The following is a 21,808-nucleotide window of genomic DNA, read 5'->3' on the forward strand; positions in this document are numbered from 1 at the left end:
AACGGCATGATCTAATCAGCATAACGACGGAGAATCCCTCGCGTTACTTTGTCAAACTAAGTGAAGCGGCGCTCGTCCACGACGAGTCTTTCCGACTCTCCTCCACCGTCTTTGCCATCACGGCTCATCCCTCCCGTTCTTACTACTTATTTCGTTTTCCATGTCGCGGGCACGAAAGCTTACATACTGAATTCGAATAGACTAACGTGGGGTTCATAGACCGGCAACGATTCGAGCCATCTTTCGACGTGCTCCTTTCATCAAAATCGAAAACGAAGGCATCATCAGTCAGCTAATTAGAAAGACGAACTTCACTCGCAAAATATTAATCATCTCGACTCCCTATTTAGTACGCGAAGAAATATACCGCTAATTTTGCGTGCCGGAGCTCGAATCGAAGCTCGAGCCATCCCGAGACGTTACAATTATTCGCTATTTCCGTTGATTGATTTGAACTCCCTTCGTTCCGATTCCGTTCTTCGCGAAAGCACGACGAGGCAGAAAAAGAGCGTTTAAAGCGATTCGCGACCGAAAATAAATATCACGACATCGTAGTTTCGCCGATTATTTTTCCAGGTCGGTTTCGAGAGTTTCGCGAAACGGGCGGATAATCCGTCCGCAATTAAATGCCTTCTGTGCACGCGATAGCGGCCATCGGCCTTCTAAGTCCCCGATTTTGATGCGGTCGGCAATCTCCTGCGGCCGGGCGGAGTTCGATGCCTCCGGGCTGTCGGGGTGCATTCGTCGCAGGAACTGCATTATTACGCGCGTGCTCGCGTCGCTTCCCCTTAGTGCACCGCCGGGCATTCCGATTTGCCCTTCAAATTAGTGCCAGTCGCATATGTCACGTCGTACTAATTAACATTTAGATGCATTATCGGCCACGACAGATACGCATCCATCTATCTCTTCGGTGAAAACGTCCCTCTTTCTCTCTCTCTCTCTCTCTCGTCTTTTTTTTTTTTTTCTTTTACAAGCCGACGGTATCAGTAACGATTTAATGGACCAAACTTTCGGCACGTTTAATGTTTTGAATTCGATCCAATTATTTGATCCATCACGCACGGTAAAAACCGATCGCCATCACTCGGCCGTCCCATTAACGCGCAATGGACGTGTAATTATCTCGAATCGAGTTAAAGCAAGAGTCCGCGGAATGAAATTTAAAGCTCGCGTTGAAAAAGCGAGGTGTCAAAGTGATTCGCGACAGCTTTTCTGCCGATTGTCTAATGAAATGGACAAAAGCTCCAACGCGTAAAATTTGTACAGCCTGTTTGGGGAAAAAATAGAAACGTCCGAAATGAGCTTGTAATTATTCATACAACAGTTAGCGGCGAAAGTTTTTCGCAAAATTAATTTAATGGCCCGTCACAGTTTTTTGGCGTCAAATATTCCGGGTTGAAAGTTTTAATAATATTTGAGATTGATACTTCTCGTTAGCTCGCCACATTCTCGTTAACGAAAATTGTCTTATTACCCCGAGGAAAAGTGCCGCGACAATTCTTAAAAAATTCCATTTGCGCAGTCTTATAATATAGAGCCTTCGTTGCAACGAAGAAGTCGCGTTAATTATTAATTCCGTTAGTTAACTTGCCCGAGCTTATAGCGATGCCATTTTTGTCGCAAAAATAATCCTCTTTTAAATAACGGAGGACATCTGCGTTTGCACAGCCAACGTTACTTATTAACGCCGAATACACCTCTCAGGTTTCGGAGGCACGTACTATTATGAGATTATTTATAATAAATGAGAAGCCTGGGTACGGAATGCCCGAGCGTTACGAATCGCTTTTACGCTCAATTTCGTATCGCGGCTGCCGCAACAAATAGAAAAAAAAAAAAACAATCGGAATTTCTGGGCAGAATTGTTTTCGGATTAAACCTGCTCGGTTATGCGATCGCTTACATTTTTCGATTAAAAATACTCTAGTCCCGCATTTATCTTGTCTCGTTGGAACGGTTTAAGACAGTCAGCAGTTTCTATGTTACATCCTTGCGTATCGCGGGACTGTTTCTTTCCGCCGATGAGTCCACAATAATATTTCTATTCTCGTCGGATTTTTCTGTCTCAAAAGCACTCACGCCCCAGAGCCCTGACGAAAGTACCGCAGATAAATTTGCGGGCGCCGAAACCGCGAGGAGGAATACGGGAATTCACTGAGCCAAGTTGGTTTTGCCATCGAAATCGGATGGCTGCTCTCTTTATCTGCCGTTCGACGGCGCGCTCTTTTTTTTTTTTTTTTTCCCTTCTTCCCAACCCCGCGCGCGCGATCCGACGTGTTCGTCTCGCATCTGCATAGAGATTGGATGGCGGCGATATATATTTCGGGTTGAGGGTGCGAAAGCTTAATAATCGCCCGCCGAATTTGCGAAAATCGAGCGAGGTTAACGAAAAGCTTGGGCAATTTTTCATTTTTCACGATATAAAGGCGTTGTTTTGATTGTCGCCGAAATGAGGAAAGATTTCAGGACGAAATCAAGACCGACCTAGTTTTTCGCTGACTGAGAAGTCACGCTGATAAATCTTCCTTACGGGAAGTGGTATACAAACTATTAAATGCCAAACGTCGCGTTTCTTTCTGACGCACGCCAATTTTTATCGACGCTTGAGACTTGCGAATAATAAAAATTAATAATAATTAATAATTAATAATAACAATTCTATATATTTTATTTCGTTTAAATTCCTTGCGTGATGCCGTGCGAAAACTTTTGGAAGGCTGCTCTCTTAACGAAACCTACACGTGCCTAATCAGTGATCTTGTGTCTTTGCGGTATTCAATTAAAGTGCCGAATAATGCCACTGCCGAAGTATCTTGGATCTAAACGAGCGCCAGGATTTCCGTAATTTCCGTTTGGAGATAATTTTAGTTTCTCGCGGGAAGGGACCTCCCACCATTCTCGAATAAATAACTCGTTCGAGGTGCTCTTGAACGCTCAAAGCTTCACCACCGATTCCTGATTAGCTCTTATTTATGAATTTCACCGAGCGGCGTCGAGCTTTTTTCTCATTAAAGAGAATTAAAGAGAAAGAAGAGGCGGTTTTTGTATTTCTTTGTGCGCGACTTCCTTCCGAACCGCGGGATTTTAATCAACGTTGGAATTCACGGCTTTGACAACGAGTCATTGGATTTTCTCTCCTGTAACGTTACATATGTCGCTGCGCGAGTATATTAGCCTCGTTAACAGAGTTATCCATTGATTTTGCTCTCACCGACTTCAAAGTAAGGGAATAATCAGCGTTCATAATCTAAATTTCCGGCAGCGCGCAACTAAATGGCTGGAGCCAGCCTGGACTGTGGAAGTATTCGCGGTATTTCCGAGTCACAACGTCGCTGGTCCCGCTGAGGAGTCCGCCCGGAAATGGCCCTTTCAACTCACTCCTCAAGACCACGGGAAAGGTCGGAATGATAAATCGGCGAATGTTCGAAATGTGACGCGCCCAGCTGACGTGAGCGGCCGAAAGTTCCGCGAAGCTGGACGTAAAAATTTTTTCGGGTCGCGCACGTCCCGTCGGAAAATGGAGCACGTTTTTTTCCTTGCGCGTCGCCCTTTTTTTTCGCGACGATTCATCATCTCGCGAGGGATCGTCAATTTTTGCGCGTTAATATCGACGTAACGAGCGAACTCTGGATGCTGCGAATTAAAAAAATCGCGTCCGAATATCGCGAGAAAATCCCTGGAGGCGACGACAAAAGTCAGGCTTCGACGAGTTATTCTCTTAAGCGTCGCTTACCTTCCCGCTCTTTCCCACTCCCCCCGCCGATTAATTTTAGCTTTGCAGCGCGCGATAAACGCGACTCTTGCACTGTTAATGCTAAATTGCCGCTTTCACGCCTTGCGCTATTTTCCGCGTTTTTTTTTTTTTTTGCCCGCTTCATTAAATGCGATTCACGCGACGCTATGGCTCGCTGCCCACAATTTTGAGCGCCAGCGAATCGCCGAGTAATATAATCGACACGCAAAGTAAGCTTTGAGAAGCAAATTGGGAATAATTACAACATATTACACGCGAACGTAATTACATCCTGCTTTACGTCAAATATGACTAAAAGCTCCACGCTTCTCTCTTTCTCTTTCAAAAGCGAAACTACAGCCAAAAGTGTTGATTATTATTATGATTATTATTATTATTACGGACGATTGAATTGTATTAAAATATTTTTACATTTAACGCAGTCTCAATTATTATCAATTTTATTTTCCCAACAAATAACGTAATGAGAGGGCGTCCAATTTAGCTAACATTTCTGGCGCAAAGGGGTTGAAACTTTACTGCGATAATTGAACGACGACCAGCCGCAGCGTTTGCCGCATCGGATTTTCATAACGCGCCTCTGCGCTGGCCGTTTTTACTGGCCAAAAAGGGTGGAAAAAAAAAACGGGGGGAAACAATTCGGCCCGTCGTTTTCGAACCAATAAATTGTCCCTCGGAAGTGCGTAACAGTTTGCGCACCTAAACTGCAGTGAAACGTGCCTGCACGTGGAGAGAGCAGACGGAATTGTCCGCAAACCCTGCCATACACCTGTAACTCACCGATTTAATTGCGATTCATGGCCTGACGGAATCGGATTTAATTCTTTGCCCGCCGCGACGATATCTCCGATACCATCACCGCGATGAAAAAGAAACAGCGAGACTATAAATCATCGTACGCGAGATAAAAAGGGGACACGGAGCTTGGAAGTGCCGGCAGGTTGTTTGCCTAAAATTTTCATGCAGCGCGTTTCTGTGTACCTTAGCGTTTCGCGAGAGCATTATTGCAAGTTATAAATCCCACCCTGTTCATCTTTAAAGGGAATTGATTCGGGAATTCTTCCACAGCGAGGGAACTCGTTCGCGTCATGTTTTTGCCCTTTCGTTCGCCGTTGCTCGCGGCGCGGCCTTCGATTTTTACCCTTCCCATCCGTTCTCGCTTGTCGACTTCACTTTTTCGCCGCTCAACATTACCGGCAAGCCCTTGATTTTCCCCTCGCGGTACTTTACTCCGGGCTTTTCTTTTTCCCTTCTTTTTTTTCTTTTTCTTTTTTTTTTTTTACCTTGTCCGGCTCGTTTGCGCCGCGAAAACGGGCCGCGCTTCTTTTGCATCGTCGCCGGTCGACGAAGGTGGAGGAACGCGGAGCCGGCATGGCATCGATCCTCCTCTCGACTCGTGTAATATATCGCTCTCTCGTCGGCGACCCTAGATCGACGGCGGCGCGGCCGGAATTTATGATTTTCGAATCGGTCCGAAATTGGCGTTTGCTCGGAGAAATCAATGATAGTGATCAAGGGGAAGAAAAGGGGGAAAGGACAGATAACCCGGCATTTCTGCGAACGTGTACGACACTCCGTAGGACACGAACGGGGCACGGCACCGGCAGGAATCGAAATTTTGCAGCTGTCGGTGATCGTAGTGGCGTAAGTATTATTAGGTCAATGTTACGCGGGCGCCGACGACAGCTGCGCGCGCGACACGGTCGTTCGTTTATCGGAGGCATTTTCTTTCAGATCGCGCATAAATCACCGCCGACGAAGTTCCGCGGTTTCTCTCGGGGAAATATATCGTGGATTATGAGACGTGTCACGCGCACCGCGCAGGAACTTATCCCGGTTCCATCAGAGCCACCTTTGTCAACGTCGGCCGACTCCGACCTCGGCCGTCCGACCGATTTCCTCGGTCCGTTTTCGAGAGCAAAATTAACGGACGTGTTTCGCCGGATCCGCAACTTTTTTCCCCGTAGGCGGCGCGAAGCGAATAAAATCGCGTCGAGAATAAATAGAAGTTCGACAGAGGCATCCTCCCGCAACGACGCCATTAATCTGGCGAACCCGACGGATCCTAACATTACTGCTGCTGGTACTCCTCGGTAAATTGAATGCTTGCTCGCTCATTATTCAGTCTCCTAAGGAGCCGGCGAGGTAGAACAGCCGACGGAAAGAACCCCGCGTTACACGGGAGTGCCGTAAACGCGGCGGGAAGATAAAATTTGCACGCTCAGTCGGAGGGCAAACTGCTCGCGGGAACTCGTCGGCGACGTGGAAGAGCCCCGGGGCGATAAACATCGTTTCCCTCGAAAATGTATATGATCCGGATAGAAAGAAAAAAAAATAAAAAAATAAAAAAAAACGATGGTTAATACGCCGAGCGTAATGCGCGGCCGGATATAACGCGCGGACTTAATGCCCGTCTCTGATTACTCCCGGCAATGAACGCAGTTTTCGTTGCACACGATGCCCTGCGACCGTGGATATTACGCTGTAAATCACACGCGGTTATTCGGCCGGTTCTCGCGGCCGAAATGTATACGTGGGCAACAACCGTGACAGAAATTGAAACGACGCGTGGGCTGCACAACAGCCGTGAAATATCGCGGGTTAGCGAACTCGCCTCGGTATTAGGAGGAAAAATCCTTTCTCGGGGATAAAATATGAGGGACGATACGCGAAACATATAAATTATGCGTGTCGCACTTTGGCCAAAGCCGCAGATTGAAGCCGAATCTGGCTTTAAATTTGTAAAGCTTCCTGAAAAGAGGGATGCATGGTGAATTCAGGGACGCGAGTTTGCGTGCGTAGGTGTTGCGGGTCTAAAAATGACTTTGTGACTTTGATAAATCGAAAACGTTAATTGTTCATTTAAAAATTAATTTGTAGATAGGTTTTGTAGATATAAAAAAAAAAAAATTAAGAACAATCGTGTAAATGTAATGTATGTCTATTATAAAATAGCAATATTTGAAAATACACGTTTTCGGGTATCAATATTTTACTTCGCTCAAGATCGGCTAGCATAAGATGTACGTTTTGAAGGGAAAATCGATGCACTTCCTCGGATATTGTGAGAGTAAAAGTACTCAATATGTCGAATTTCTATTTACAAAATAAAGAAAATATCTTCAGATGCATCCGCGTTCGAATGGTAGATTAGAAAATATCCCCGAATATTCGTTTTTCTATTTTTCAATAGCTTAACGGAGGAGCTGGCTGATTCTCTCTCCAGAAACGAATTTACGCGGCTAGACCTTGAAGTAAAAGTAAGATGTATCGAACAGAAAAATATACAAGTCCTATTTTAACCTTAAAATTCGAAAAGTAATACCCCAGGGAAAGAACATTTCTTTCCTTTTTTTTTTCTTTCTCCTCGTATTCATTTTTCACATTTATTTTTTATGCTTTACCTTTTTAATGTTCTACATTACAACAGTAGCAACACGTTCTGTACAACTTTTTTTTCAAAAAGTTTAACCTACTTTTTCGTTGTCTCTCTCTCTCTCCCTCTCTCATTTTTTTTTTTTTTTTAATAGTTATTTATAGAACCATTTGTAAATTTTTTACTTCTCCAAGAATTTCCCACGAGTAGACGCCACGAACAATTTTTTTAAAAGTATATGGTTGCGATTGCAAAAAAAATAATACGAAATTGATTAAAAAATGCCCTACTTTGCAGTTACGCTGTCCTCGCAAAAGAAAAGCTACGTCCACATCTATTCTACGCGGCCCGCCGACATCCGACAATCCCATCCGACTTGGTTCCGCTTTTTGGCGGCTTTGCGCTCCGTCGAGTCCGTTCTCCCCGAATGCGAGATGCCGCTCTCCCGACTTCTGTTGCGCTTCCTTCCTTCCGCGATGTTTCGCCTTTCACCCCCGGCGACATCTTATACATAAAACATCCCCCCCTTTATCCCGCGGGCGGCCAACACTGTTAACTTGCGCGCGTGCATAATGGCACACGCGCTCGCGCGTCTCTGCAATTCAAAATAATATCCGCGCATAATGTCGGCGCGTAGCCGTCTCGGTGAAGTGGACGTTCTGAAAGGACGCGCGGCTTATCGTCGATGCGCTTCGATGCATTTTAACCGCCGCGGAAGCGATACGTCGTCGGCGCCTCGCGGCGCCAGCGAGATCGCGAGGGCGTCGAGACACCTTCGACATTTTAATGCGCTCCGCCGTTCCACGAAAACAATTTCACCCGAGGGACGATGCGACGTGACGTCTTAAAACCAGTAAATTATTTTATCGGACCCCGGCCGCCTTCGACTTTGACTAACTCGCTGTAAAGAAATTCCGAGCGGACTATAAAGCGAAACGCTGAGACGTTACCGTCTAAAAGGATCTCAAAGATGAAACGCGTATCGATTTTGTCGTCAAAATGAACGTGATGGATTTAATCTCAAGTATTTTATTTCAATGATAGTATTCTGTTTTTCTTTCTATCTATCTGTTTCTTTTTTTTTTTAATCATGATTCGATTTTCCGATTATTTTCTCGAACGTCGACGTGTAGATAAAAAACAAAATTACCACGGGGTCAATCGATTCCTCCCCGGGGACGTTTTCTCGGTGCGAAGTGCGCAGTCTGAAGGGATACAATTTTTATACCGAAAGGGTTAATAAAAGCGCGGCGCGTATAAAGATGAGTCGGGCGCGCAGTTTATCAGACACCAGTCCGCGTCATAAAACGAAAGGTTTGCATACACGGGCGAGCGAGCCCGTGTAGCTCGCTGAGTAATGTGTTTGTCTGTCAGTTGCAAAAACAGATAAGTCCGAACAGAATAAGAGAGAAAAAGAGAGAGAGAGAAAGAGAGAGAGAGACTTCGAACTTGCAGCGACCGTTCGATGTTCCAATCAATGTTGCTATCAAGACCAAACCGTATAACCCGAAGCGAAATTCATTCGTCAATCACGATAACCACGATATCGCTTTGTCGTCGAGATGGCTGTATTTTTCAGGGAATCGTTAAACATTTCGAACAAAATTGTACGTTTTGCCGAGTTAAGGAAACAAACACTCCGTTCCGCGGCTCGGATGCAGAATACAACTGCAGATACCTCCTTTATCTCGTGAATAAGAATTTGAGGTATTGGATACGAGTGCACTTCTACTGATACATTTCGAGAGGCAAGCGTGTCAGTTCTGCCTTTGAGAAGCATATGTCTTACGTCAACCGATATATATTTTTGAGCGAGATAAAATATTGATGTTTAAAAATGCACCGGCAATTTCCGAATGCTCTTGTTTAAAAGGGAACGAACGCGCAACTTTAAAATTCGATTATCATCCTTGCCTTGCGCCTGAAAAAGAATGCAAGGGCGTCTCCGGTACTCACTTTAAACGACCGACTCGAGCCTGTTAACGCTCTTGAATACATTTATTTAAGAGTCGTGCAATTTTTCGAAAACATCACCACGTGCAACTAAACTCACCTCGGAAAGTGATGCATTTTATAAAATCCAATAAACACTTCTCGTTCAAGTATCGAGCCTTTTTATTTTTATTCCATTAAATTGGTTTTAATTTGGTTAATTACGATCGCAATCGTAACGGGAGAAGTGCCGTGGAATTATAAAATACGCTTGTGAATTCAAACTTCGAACTTCATCTCGCCCTCTCGGAAGATTACTTTCTTGTCAGGGGAGAGCATCTCGACAAAAAGTCACTGCGAACGCGTGACGGAATTAAAGCTAACAATCCCTTTTCTCATGTCGCGAAACAAGCCGGGGCTCGCGGCCCTCTTAATTAACGCAAATAATCGTCAACGGGCTAATTAAACTCGCGCGTTCTCTTACCGTCAAGGTTCCGATGGGCGTGGAATCATCGATTCCAATTTAACGTAAATTAATCCGGGCGGGGACGCTCTCGCCAACGTGTCCGATCGAGATGTCGCGGTGTATCCGATGAGATGTGCAAACGGAAACGGGTGTACTCGATTCGACTCACGCCCCTCGTAGTTTGATTGTAAATCCGCCGATCAAACATTTGATTAAAACGGAGCGCCTATTTAACCCTGCAAGGCCACGGTAGCGAGAGATCGCGTTATAAAGCGGCGATGCTTCACGCGGGCTTATCCCCTGCATCGTTCTGTGACCGATCGATCGCTCATAATTGCCTTTATCGCGGTATTAAGCGTTATCGAAACGCAATCGTGTCTTGGGAGCTTAGGTACGAATCTCGTCCGGGCCCACGATTTTGAATATTTATAAAGGCATTACGATCGGGACAACTCGACTCCCTCGAACCGACATTAATTATCCAGCTAAGTTGATTCATTGTGCGTCCGAGATTTCTGCTGTTACTCGAGTGGAAATTTATCTAGCTAATCTGATTTTGCAGCCAGCGGTCAGATTGCGCAGATTAAATATATTTTAGCTTGGCGCTAGCCATAAATTATGAGATACTCGAAATATTTTCTTTAAATGTAAATCTCTTCGTTTCTTTGCGCGGCTTTCGCGTCGCGGCGCACATTATATTTTTAATACGCGGACACGACGCGGCGTTGAGAAACAACAATAGGAATTATCACTGTTTGTTCGACGGAAAAATTCCGTTGTGCAATTACCAGCAAACCATCACGAGCGTCATGGTTGGCGTGGTATCAAAGCATACTCGGAGATCCGCAGATGCATTAACCGGATCTAGAGCCGGATGAGATATCAAGGAACGTGAGTCGGTATCTCGTAGTGATGTTTCAAAAGATATTCGCTGCGCGTTATTCCTTTGCTTCCTGCGCCCCGATTATAGCGTTCCCCTTCGCTCTAAGCTCGGCCCTAGCTATTAATATAGTCTACGCTGTAATAATTGCAGTAAAACGTAGAATAACGACTTACGGAATCGATCGTGATTTTTAATCGAGACAAAAGCCTCGGGCGAAAAGACGCGAGGTACGCAGAATTTTATTATGCACAATTTTTTAATTAAAAAAAATATATGAACGTGCTTAAGTAAAACACAATGTCTCGAAATGCGCCGGGGATGTAATCAGATTTCGCGTATTCCTTACTGTTAATTATCAGCCGTGAAGCGGTGCCGTTCATTAAGGAGAAACGGGAGAACTGAACGTCTGCGTTTTGCAGCTCTTTGACAGCGGAGGCCGTCAGTGGCTTGTTTTCCTAACGAGTTTAAAGCGCGGTGAAGTGAAATACGGCGCGAGGGTGCGTTTCCGCGTTGACAAATGCCGCGAAAGGTCACTGAATGCAGAGAGGATGTTCGAAGTCCCTTTTCAGAAAGAAAACTTCGCAGAAAGGAGGAAAAGAAGTCAAATGGGGCGGCGAGTATTCGTGAAAACCCCAGCAGCCGTCGAGAGGATCGTAGGTCAAAGACGTGTCACGGCGAAACTTCACCTCCTATATCTTTTATCGCGTGACCTCGCGCGAGTCGGTTCGGGAAAATTAATAGCCCGCTAGTTAAGTGTGCCATTATGCTAAATGCACGGGAGAGCTTTTTTACTCCGGAATAATAAGAAAGTGATATATAAATGCGGAAAATCGCGTGGACTTAAAACGTACTTACAGCTGAATTTGTTCAATAATTTTACGATTTTCTCTCGAGTCGTCATGGGAAAAAGAAAAATTAATATATGTATATAACATAAATACACCATTTTGATTTCTCTTACGTTTGGGACTTTAAGCTTTTTCTTTTTTATAAATTTACAAATTTGACATCATGTTCCTTCGTTCCTGCCTTCCCGTTTTAAAACGAAAATTCACGCCGCTAAGCGTCGCGAGGGAATGTGGTTAATGTAGGGTGAGAAGCGAATACAGCAGAAATTAGCAGGGTTACGACAATATTAATAGCTATTTCAGACAGCACTCTCCTATCGCTTCAGAGCAAAAACCTGGCTCTCGTCTCGGGCGCGCTGTTGTTCAGTAAGAACAGGGGGAAGGATGTCAGTCCATTATATTGAAGTAGAGAATAATGCGGGAGGTTGGTTATCAGTTTTATTCCGTTTTGATGAAAGCTTCCCTCCCACGTTTCGTTTTTGCATGCTAACGACACGTTATTTTTCAGAAGATCGATCGCCCGAGGGCTGAAGATCCTAGTTTCAAATACGACTTAATGACTAGCGCTTTTTTATTCGCCCGCGATAACAGGATATAAAAATTATAAATTTTTCTGATCGAAACGAGAGTTCATCAAAATCTATGTCGTTTGCATTATTGCATTATTTGCGATAATTAGTTCAATAAATTCATCATTCGTCTTATCAGAAATCTATTCTCAATTATTTATTTTCTTCGCGGCTGTCGAACAACGCGTCATCTTTTTATCGCGGTACGCGGCAACTTCTTTTTTTTTTTATCCCGCAAGGAAGAAATTCCGTTTGTCACGGAACAGAATGGCATTCGTCTAGGTATTCAAGATGACTTTTGAATATTTAAATGCCTTTGTCTTCCGCTGACGGCAATTTTTCCTTCCTCTCGACTCTACAGGCGACGAAATAATACGTCCATTAGCAACTGTCCCGATGGATGTCCAATTTTAACCGGGGATACAGACAAAAATGAAATTCGTTTGCCAACCGGCATTTCACAGTGACGGTACGTTTAACGGGAGCCACGTCTACATCACGTTAATTAATTGTACATCGCGTTAATGATTTCGTAAATGCCCGCCAGTCCCGTGTCCATTTTAAAACATAATTGCAGAATAAAATTAAATATTCTATCAGAGCTCATTGAGTGTATTAGGCAAATACACCGCCCGGGTTTTTACAATTTCGTGTAACACTACCGCAATAAAATATCGTCAGTAGATATTTTACTAAAGTACATTATTTTTAATAACATTCGCGAAAATAGTCGCAGCGCGTTAGACTTGGTGTCGAGGGGAAAAGTTCGCCACGATCCGGTGATATTAAATACGACGGCATCCTTGGAAAAACTTTCCGACTTCGTAGATTGGTGTATATCGGAGTTGAAAGAGCCAGGCAATAACGCGAATGATTTTTGCGCGATACAATTTGCAAATGACATTCCCCAGTGGGGCGCCGTTGGCGGAAAATTTACATGCGTCTATAAAAATTCGAACTCCCGGAGGAAATCGGCGACAAAGTACCAGCCGCGGAACTTCGCGAAAACGACGGGAGATGCGAAACCGGGCGCAAGAACTTGCGAAAAACTGGGGAAGATTTAACTGCTTTAGCCGAGGCGGGCAAACGCCGTCGCGAAAATTTTGCGAATCAACGACGCAACTTTCGCCGTTCTTGCCAGAACGCTATTTAGTTGCCTCGCGAAGAGAAAAATTGCGAGGCGAGTCCGGGCATCGTTTTAACGTGGATAGAAATATACGTTTATAAATATATCAGTTTGTTAAAAAAAAAATTTATTTAAACAGTGATCGAATAAAAAAGATAACTTTTTATAATTATATTTTTATTGGACTTTTATAATACTAGAACGAACTATGCTCACGCTTTGTATAGCTGCATTATTTTTTGAAGAATCCTAATTCGTGCGCGTAATAATTGAGTATACGGTCGACGACGTGTTATCGGTTTAAAAGACCCGATTGCAGACAACGAAAAAAAATCAAGGGACTTACCGATCTGCATGGCAGCGGAGTTGAAGTATTCTGCCGGTGGCTGTAACATAAAAAAAAATATATTATTGTAGACATATAAATTATTTATAAAATTAATAAAAAAAAAATTAAAGTCTTTATTTAATAAAGATTTTATTTAAAAAATTTATATTTACCTATAAGTTGCTCCGCTGATGCAGGATGCCTCCTTGGCCTGCTCATCCTCTCGGATGGGACGTGACGAGCCCTCCTTCCGCGCACAAGTAACTCGCGAACGCGTCCGGGTGAAGCTACAATCGCGAAAATTACTTAACAAATTTTTCGACACTCCCGAATAAAAAAGAATCGTAGCAAAACGCCCGGTAACTGTCGGCAGCCCCGAACGACCGACGAACTGGCTGCTGTTCGTATAAATACTTATATCGGCGATAACGGCGCGGTAATATCTGCAACAGAAAAAAAATACCAAATGGAAATTAGTGACATTGTATAAATTAAATCAGTTAAGAAAAAAAAATTCTTTACACGTTTTATTAATTTTACGTAAAGGCAAAGTGATCCTTACCTTCGAGTTGTTGCGTCGACGCCCGATGCCTTTCCGAGGCCTCCTCCTCCTCTCAGGATGTCGGGGATGTAGAGCACACCAAGATCCTGTAACACAAAAATGAATATTACATTGTAGGAGCATTCACATTAATATTTATTGAAAAATTATTATCAGAGAAATAATAGAATAGAAATAATTCTTACCGTGGAGCTGCTCCGGCGACGTACGAAGTCTTTCCAAGGCCTCCTCGTCCTCTCAGAACATCAGATCTCCTATTGAAGTGGCCCGTTTTCTTTCGGAGACTCTGACCCTTGTCCTCGCGCTGGTCACCTGCAACAAAAGCCCAGGTAATTAATAAAAAGTTCCGCGAGACTGTACAACACTTCTGAAATAGAAAGATCATCTCAGAGAGATGAGCGAATAAGTAAGGATGTAGCTTACATTAAAGACAGAAGACGTAGCCTCAAGTGCTCCTCACACGGAGAATGAGGAGAAGATAATTATCGTGCCGGGAGGGTTTTCGTTGAATACTCAATACGCTAATACGTACTACTTTCGGTACGGAAACACGTGCTTACTGTACAGCGCGTAGGTTACGTGTGTGCTCGCGCGACCGCTGGAGAAGGACAAAGCGAGAGTGGGAGGAGTGGGGGAATATACCTAGCGCGCGGCACGTAGGCTCGTGCTCGCGCTCGCTCTCACTCCCCCCTTCCGCCCCCGCCCCGGCTACCTGCCCGTTACTCTCGTTCGATTTTATTTTAATATTTCGGATCGACCGAAGAATCTAAAGTAGGATTATAAGATTATAAATAATTGCGTCGCTGCTCACTCTTTCTCGCGCGTGTGCTTATTAAAATTGTCTCGCATTTACGTTGCGGCATACACGTTAGAAATACGATTTCCTGCAATTATACGTATCGATATCGCGAGCGTAAATTTCTGCAGTAACGCGAGTCGCTTTAATATTGCTTATCGCGCGGCGCCAGGCGATTTTCTCTTTATCGCCTTGGGTTTTCCGATGGTATTCCGCATATATTCAGATACATGCGAGCGCAATACGTGTCTCTTAACTTACTGCGAGTTTCCTAAAGCAGCCCTATGCATAGTTTCGAGCGGAATGAAATTGTCAGTTTCGAATATCGTCAATGTCGCTGCAATTGCGCTATTTCCCGATTCGTTAAGAATTTTTTTTTCCCGCGCGAGAACCTCTTTAGCTTTTATATCGCAAAGGCGTCCAGACGATTCCGAAAAAGGGCACTTTTACGAAGCTGTAAATAAGCCGCTCGAGCGCGGGCGCGCGGCAAGCTTAAGCAACCTTATCCTTCGTAGCGGATCGTATTATCGACGTGATAAACCTGGCCGGTTAGCGCGTCAATTATAGCCGCCTTTCTTCGCGTCAGAATCGCAATTTCACAGTTCGGCGCGCCTCTTTTAAGGAAAATTGCTCGCGTCTTGTCGTTTGCAAAGAAAACACGGCGAGGGAAGAGAAGCGAGGAGGGACGAGCGAGAGGGATAAGATGGTTAACGACTTGCTGCTATTACAGCAACGATATTATCTATATATAAACACGGCAAACCTCCGAGTGCTCGGGAGCTGTTATTAGCTGGGAGCGTCGCCGCGGCACTTTATCATTCCGCTTCCACGAGGGGACGATGCATTAATGTATCACTTAATGTCACCGGGACACGGGCTCGACTTGTCGGCAACATTATCGCCCTCGTAAGCCCCGATATCGCGGCGTCTCGGCGATGACTCGCGACATCATCGCTCGTCGCGATTGTTCTTGGCTTCATTACTGAATTCCGTAATTGCTTCCGGGAGAGCCGCGCCTATCGCGACGGGAGGCGCGCAACGCCCGAATTTACCGACGAGATCGATTCAAATCGTAAAATCGGCCCCCGTGTTTCAGCGCACCTGTAATTTAACGAACGGGATTCGGGCGGAGGGAAAGAGAAATAGCATGGGAGTCAAAAACGAGGCGGCGATGACGAATCGCCGAGCGCCGTCGTTTAGCCGAGCATTCATCTCGTCGAGCACACTTCTCCCGGCTTTATGGCGTTGTCGCGCACGAAAACGAGATAAACGTTTCCGAGAGGAGATAGCCGCGTGCGTTTTCGATGCGATTGCATTATTATCCATGGAAGAATTAAAAAAAAAAAGAAAAAAAAAGAAACCGAAAAGAGATTGAGTAACCTGCCGCCTAGATTGATATCGCCGGCCGCGTTTTCGCCCGTTGCCTTTCGAACGAGACCTGCTGCCGTTTCGCTAGCCATCGGGATTGCTGTCGAATTGATTTTATTCCACCCGCCTTTTTTTCCCCGTCAGTTAGTTATTCGCGTCGTTAACGTCGCGCGTGCCCATTCGCAGGCGATACCGCCGACGGCTGACGGACGATGCGACCGCCGTAGAATGCGATGCGCTCGTTTACGCAACTTTTTACGAGTTATGAAAGCGTGATGCGTGATGCCTATCTGGTGCTTTCGGTATTGACAAGCTCGCGGTAGTTTCACGGAAAACCGACTCCTTTCCGCGTCGTTTCCCCTAATCCGTAATACGAAACTCGTCGATATGAATTTTATACGAACTTATTAATATTATAATCTTTAAAAAAAAAAATGACGGGGTCGAGAAAAAGCTCTCCGAGCTGCCGCCTCCTCATTTTTCCGGCCTCCCTTTCCTTCCGCGAGCTTACTTTTTTTTTTATTATTAGATGCACATTACGTGCCGCTTGCGGCGTCGCGCCGGAGAAGATCGGAGTCTACCGTGTCAAGTTGTGTACCCTTATCTATCTCCTTCCCCCCTGGGTCTTCTCTTCTTTGCATGTCAGATAAAACTCTTCCTGCTTGGAGAGCTCTTTTCTCGTCGGACCCAACGCGGACCTCGCTCACAGCTCCTTCCTCGAGTTTGTTCGACACTCTTTGCGATCGCGTTTCCACTCCGCAGTTGTGACACGCTCTTTATAAAACTTGAAAGCAACGAACGATTCGTTCTAAGGGCATGTCTATTAATACGTTTTCTTTTCTTTTTTTTTCCCTTTTCTTTCCCTTTCTCGTGAACGACGTTCTCGTACCGTTAGAAATCGAACGTTCAAACGAAACCCTGTCAATTTGTCCCGATAACTTTATGCAAAGCGTATCGTAATATCCGCCGCGAACGTGCCGATCTATATAACAGGCCGGGGATTTGTTGAATATGCTGTATTATGTCGTACAACGTACGAAGCTTTCAGCGCAACTAAACTGCTTAAGCATTGAACATCGCGAGCTCTCGTCGTCTCGCTGTCTGCCAAGCTGTCTTAAACTCCTATTACGTCTTTCACGCCGGATAATTCTATTCCCGATTTCGCTGCTCCTCCAATTATTATCTAACTTGAGGCACGGTGTTTCGCCGGTCCCTGATCGTTACTTCGAAAATCAGCGCGCGCTTAATCCGTCCTCCGGAGGAGGATCGTCGTCGTAATAAGAAATTACGTGAAACGGTCGGCACAATTTTAAACGAGCGATTGCGCGTAAACGGCGTTGAGACGGTCGCAATTAAAAAAAAAAAATGCTTATTTCCATTTAGAGATTCCATTATCACGCGATTCAGAGAGCCGATTCGATTTCGCTGTCATTCGATTGTTTCATTTATTATTCGCGCGTGAAACCCGATCGTTTACAGGGTGATTTCGGATCGCCATCGCCGCCGTAACTCGCCGTTTATGTCACACCGCCGTGATGGCGGCGGTACTAATAACAACGGCGATGATAAACCACCTTTATCGCTTTGGCATGCTCGCGAAAGGAAGCGCTCCGTTTGTGGCCGACGGCATCATCATTCTCCCGAAGTGTCATAATGCGCGTAACTGAATATAATTTATTATTTCGGAGCTACGTAATCTCCCTTTTCCTACCCCTTAATGCGGGTGAAAGAACGCAATATCCCGCGGTGATATAACGCAACAATGTTGCGTCGTTATGGCCGCGCCCGCGTCATTAGGCGGGCGATGATTTTCTAACGAATAGTTCCGGAAGTAGGTCGAGTCCGTCCGCCTTGACGCCAATTAACAAGCGTCGAAACACAATGCAAATATCATTAAGGAAGAGAATTTGATGTGGGATCACGGGTGGGGGTAGATTAATTACGCCTGCAAAGCGAATGACGCGGGCACCGCGTGATAATAATCCCGGAAATATAAAATTAATCTTGCTGCCTGCATAATGGAGAACATTTTGCAGCAAAGCTCACGACCGCGAGCGCCTGTACGTAATAAGTGCACGCGAGTATGCGATACGCGGATTTATTTGCAGATGCGTAAACGTTTACAGAAAAATTTTCATATTTCGTGCAGATCTGATTTGTTATTCCCGATGTTGTATATCCCACCCGAAAGTAATGAATAATTAAAAGCATAATCTCGCGTTTGTCGATACACCCGTCGACGGCGTTAAATAAAAATTAATAAATCGATGACGCGGGGTCAATTAAAGCGTGGTAAAACGCCGCCGCGAGTATTGCGAATTTAATCGTGTCGTATAAAAAAAGAGGATGTTTTATTGTTTATTTTATTAAGTGGCGACGGGATGAGGTGAGAAAGTTGCTCGATGCGTGACAAGCTTCGATCGATGGGGCCGATAAATTCGCGTCAGCGAGCACTCAGCTCGTTACTCAAGACACAAATGCGCCGCTACTTATCGCCTTATCTCGCAAGTAAATTCCTAACGGCGGCACTCGCGCCAAGTAGCTCGCACTCTTGTCGCGTGTCGTTAGTCTCGCCCGTTATTCGGTTACTCTGCACTTTTGGGAGTGGTGAAATTCACCACGCATCTACTTGAGAAATACTCGCGTCATCGATGAAAATGTCAGTGAACGCATTCGTCGTTACGGAAATCTTTAAAGCTCATATTTCGTCTGATTAGTTTCAACAATTTGTCACGTACTCCCGATTCATCGTGTAATTCTGCCTTTTCCCGCCCGGTGATTATCTTTTAAATGGAAATCCGACGTGGACCGCGGGCGCTCCCGCGAAATTCGATTCCCATTTTCATTGAATTTCTTCGTCGAACGACGGCTCGCGCGTCGTGCGCGAGGTAAGTGCGAGATAAGCAGGAAAACAATTCTCGTTCCCTCCACCGGATGCTCAGACGAACTTTTTCCAAGCTGCATCCTCCTCCGTTTTCTTGCCGCCGACGCGATTGCCGGCTCTCAATTTCCGGTCCCGAGTAACGGCCGTCGACGCGCGGCGAAGTAGGTGCGATCGCTTTTCAAGTGCCTGAGAAGCACTTAAAGCTGCGACTTGAAGCCGGCAGGAAGCGATAAGGAATAGTGATAGGCAACGTCTCGGAGGTACTCAGGTATCGACACTCGCATCTTTACCTCGAAGCCCCGAGGACAGCTTCTTTCCGACGCGCGAAAAGTATGGATAGTTAAGTCAGCCGTACGCTTGATTGTATTTTTATCGACGTTTCGCCGTTTTCCAGCCGATTGTACCACCGGCGATATTAAAGCAACAATGCAAATAATTAAGACGTGGACTTTTTTTTTTTAAACTTTCTTCCTGCTCCTCGGATCTTTTACTTCTATCTTTCCGTTCGCTCGCGCGCTCTGGAGCTTCATAATTCTAATATGAAATTAAGAATTCAGGAGCAAAGATAAAAAAAAAAAAAAAAAAGTATTTAAATCCATAACTTACAGTGCGCGTTTTATGAGGACGTTTTAAAGCGAATGATTTTAAAGAGGAGCTTACGGATTAAATATTTAATATATCCCCTGTTCTCCTTAAATCTTTCAAACACAAAACGTGCTATTATCGTTGATGAATAATGGAAATCGATTGACGGACCTTCATTTTCGAGATGGGAGAGTCACGTTGATGTTTCTCGTTGTCGCTGTGACGCGCATTTTGTTACGGAAAGTCGTAATCTGTGCTCGATAAAACTTTTATCGCGCGAAGATAAAAAAAAAAAAAAAATCCCGCGATAAATAAGTATCAGTCCGGTTATATCTCGGTACCAGATGTATCTCCACGCAATCGAAGAAGAAAACGACACAAAAATGTGAGATACTTGGCGAATTTTTCGTTTAAAAAAAAAAAAAAAAACCCAACATATTGTTTCGGCTTAACACCGTCTGCTTCTGTCGTTTAACGTTTTCTTTTTTTTTTTCTGTCATGCTCTTTTTCTGCTTTTTTCAACTCTGCTTGCGTCTCCAGATTAAATATTCACGAGGGGAGAAATAAAGATTTTTTCTACGCAGAGATGAACTTATACTGTAAATTTCACTCGGCGCGCCATAGAAATATCACCGAACAAATTATAATTTAAATGAAACTCTGAAGTAATGTAACGACTGAAAAAAAAAAAATTGAAAGAATAAAAATAAAATGCCGGTCACAAGGCGTCGTAGTCTTGTCCGTTCGATTCGCAAAATCGCTCAAAGCTATCGCGATTGTTAAATGTGTCGAGAAAGGAGCGAATATAATCTGTGATAAAGTAAGACTTCTCATTAATTATATATATTCCGTTTAATTATGTATCTTGATTATAATCCCGGTAGTAGGCAAGGCAAGGAATCGCCAGATAAAGCGCGCTGGGGAGAAAATCTGTCTCTCTGGAATAATATATGTATTTCTTATGGAAAACCTCGCTCGTTAGATTGATTAGGGACTAAATTAATTCTACAAGCCGACTTTTGGTCTTTCCACGAGAGTTTATCTCCCGCGGGAATAAAATTTGCTCGACGGCAACGATCGGCGATCGCGGCGGCACGAAAATGATTTCTCTCGCTCGCCTCTATTTGAAAATTACCGCAATTAAACGCGCGCGCGCGACTAAATACCGTTTCGTGATTTTAACATTTATTACCGCAGCCCTCGCCCGCGTTAATCCCGCATCACCGTTCTTCGGCCCACGTGTAAACATCGCTTATTATTTTACCATTATGTTCATGATGTCGTCCGTGGGCAGTCATATTTTAACCACGATTACGCGACGTTGAATATTAATCTTCTTTTTTTTTTTTTTTTTTTTTTTTTTATTAATATTATTTCTTTTATACTTCCTGCGTTGTATCACCGATTGCGGCGCGAAGAGTCCATCGTTATTTCGAAATCGTCGCACGGTCTCGTAAACTTCTGCGCAGCGCTCGTCAAACGACTTCATTACGGGTTTATTGTTCGTTGAATCCTCGCGAGAATTTATGTCGGATTAATCGGCGCCAAATTTGACGTGACGCTAAAAATGCGCATTCCGCGCAGAATAAGTTTCCCCGGTGGATCGTCATTGAACAAACACATAAATGGGAGACTACTTTCGTACTTGTTTCGTGTACAACACGTCTGACGTACTAAAGCGAGAAACGCCGTCCTATCTTCGGAGGATGCTGGTTCGGAGAGAAAGAGAGAGAGAAATAAAGGAACCGTCGAGCACCGAAGAGAGGCGTATCGGACAATCAACGTTTTCATTCTCACGCCGTTTTGGCAGTAGCGCCAGGAAGTTTCAATACCGAGCGTTGCCAATGTGAAATTCTTGATCTGCAAAGGGAGTTTAATAACTGCGAAAGCAAGGCAGGTGAATGCGAGGGAGAGGTGGAGTCGGAGGGTTTAATATGCACGACATCCTCCGGGCGTTATAATCGTCGAGTATCGATCATCTCGCGCTACATGACGTATTCGGGCTACGAGGGACCTGCCGTTTGACCAATCAGGGCCCGTTGAAGGATCATAGCCGCGTACTTGTCGTTCCTGATCGTCCTGCAACTCCGTCTCGCGTATGGACCACTCGCAGCGAGAAGTCGGGCCACTCCGGCATCGGAATTTTCGAAATTTGGCCTCGCCGATCTGCCCGAAGAGCCCCTTTCCCTCCCCCTTTCTCCCGCGAGATGCATCTCGCGCATTTACCGTGTAACACGAAATCGTACTACCGTCCGTTTCCGCTCTCGTCACGAGCGCGGACACGCGAGCGTCATATTTCATTCTCCCCCATACGAAAAAATTTCCAAA

At 44.8% G+C, this 21,808-nt stretch overlaps 1 protein-coding gene across 2 annotated transcripts in view; it reads left to right on the plus strand.

Moving 5' to 3' along the window:
• The window catches only part of LOC139106712 (lymphocyte antigen 6G), a 67,136-nt gene that overhangs the window by 38,197 nt on the left and 7,131 nt on the right, over positions 1–21,808 (plus strand). The window lies entirely within an intron of this gene.

The sequence above is a fragment of the Cardiocondyla obscurior genome, linkage group LG01 (assembly GCF_019399895.1).
Source record: "Cardiocondyla obscurior isolate alpha-2009 linkage group LG01, Cobs3.1, whole genome shotgun sequence".
NCBI classification, from domain to species: domain Eukaryota; kingdom Metazoa; phylum Arthropoda; class Insecta; order Hymenoptera; family Formicidae; genus Cardiocondyla; species Cardiocondyla obscurior.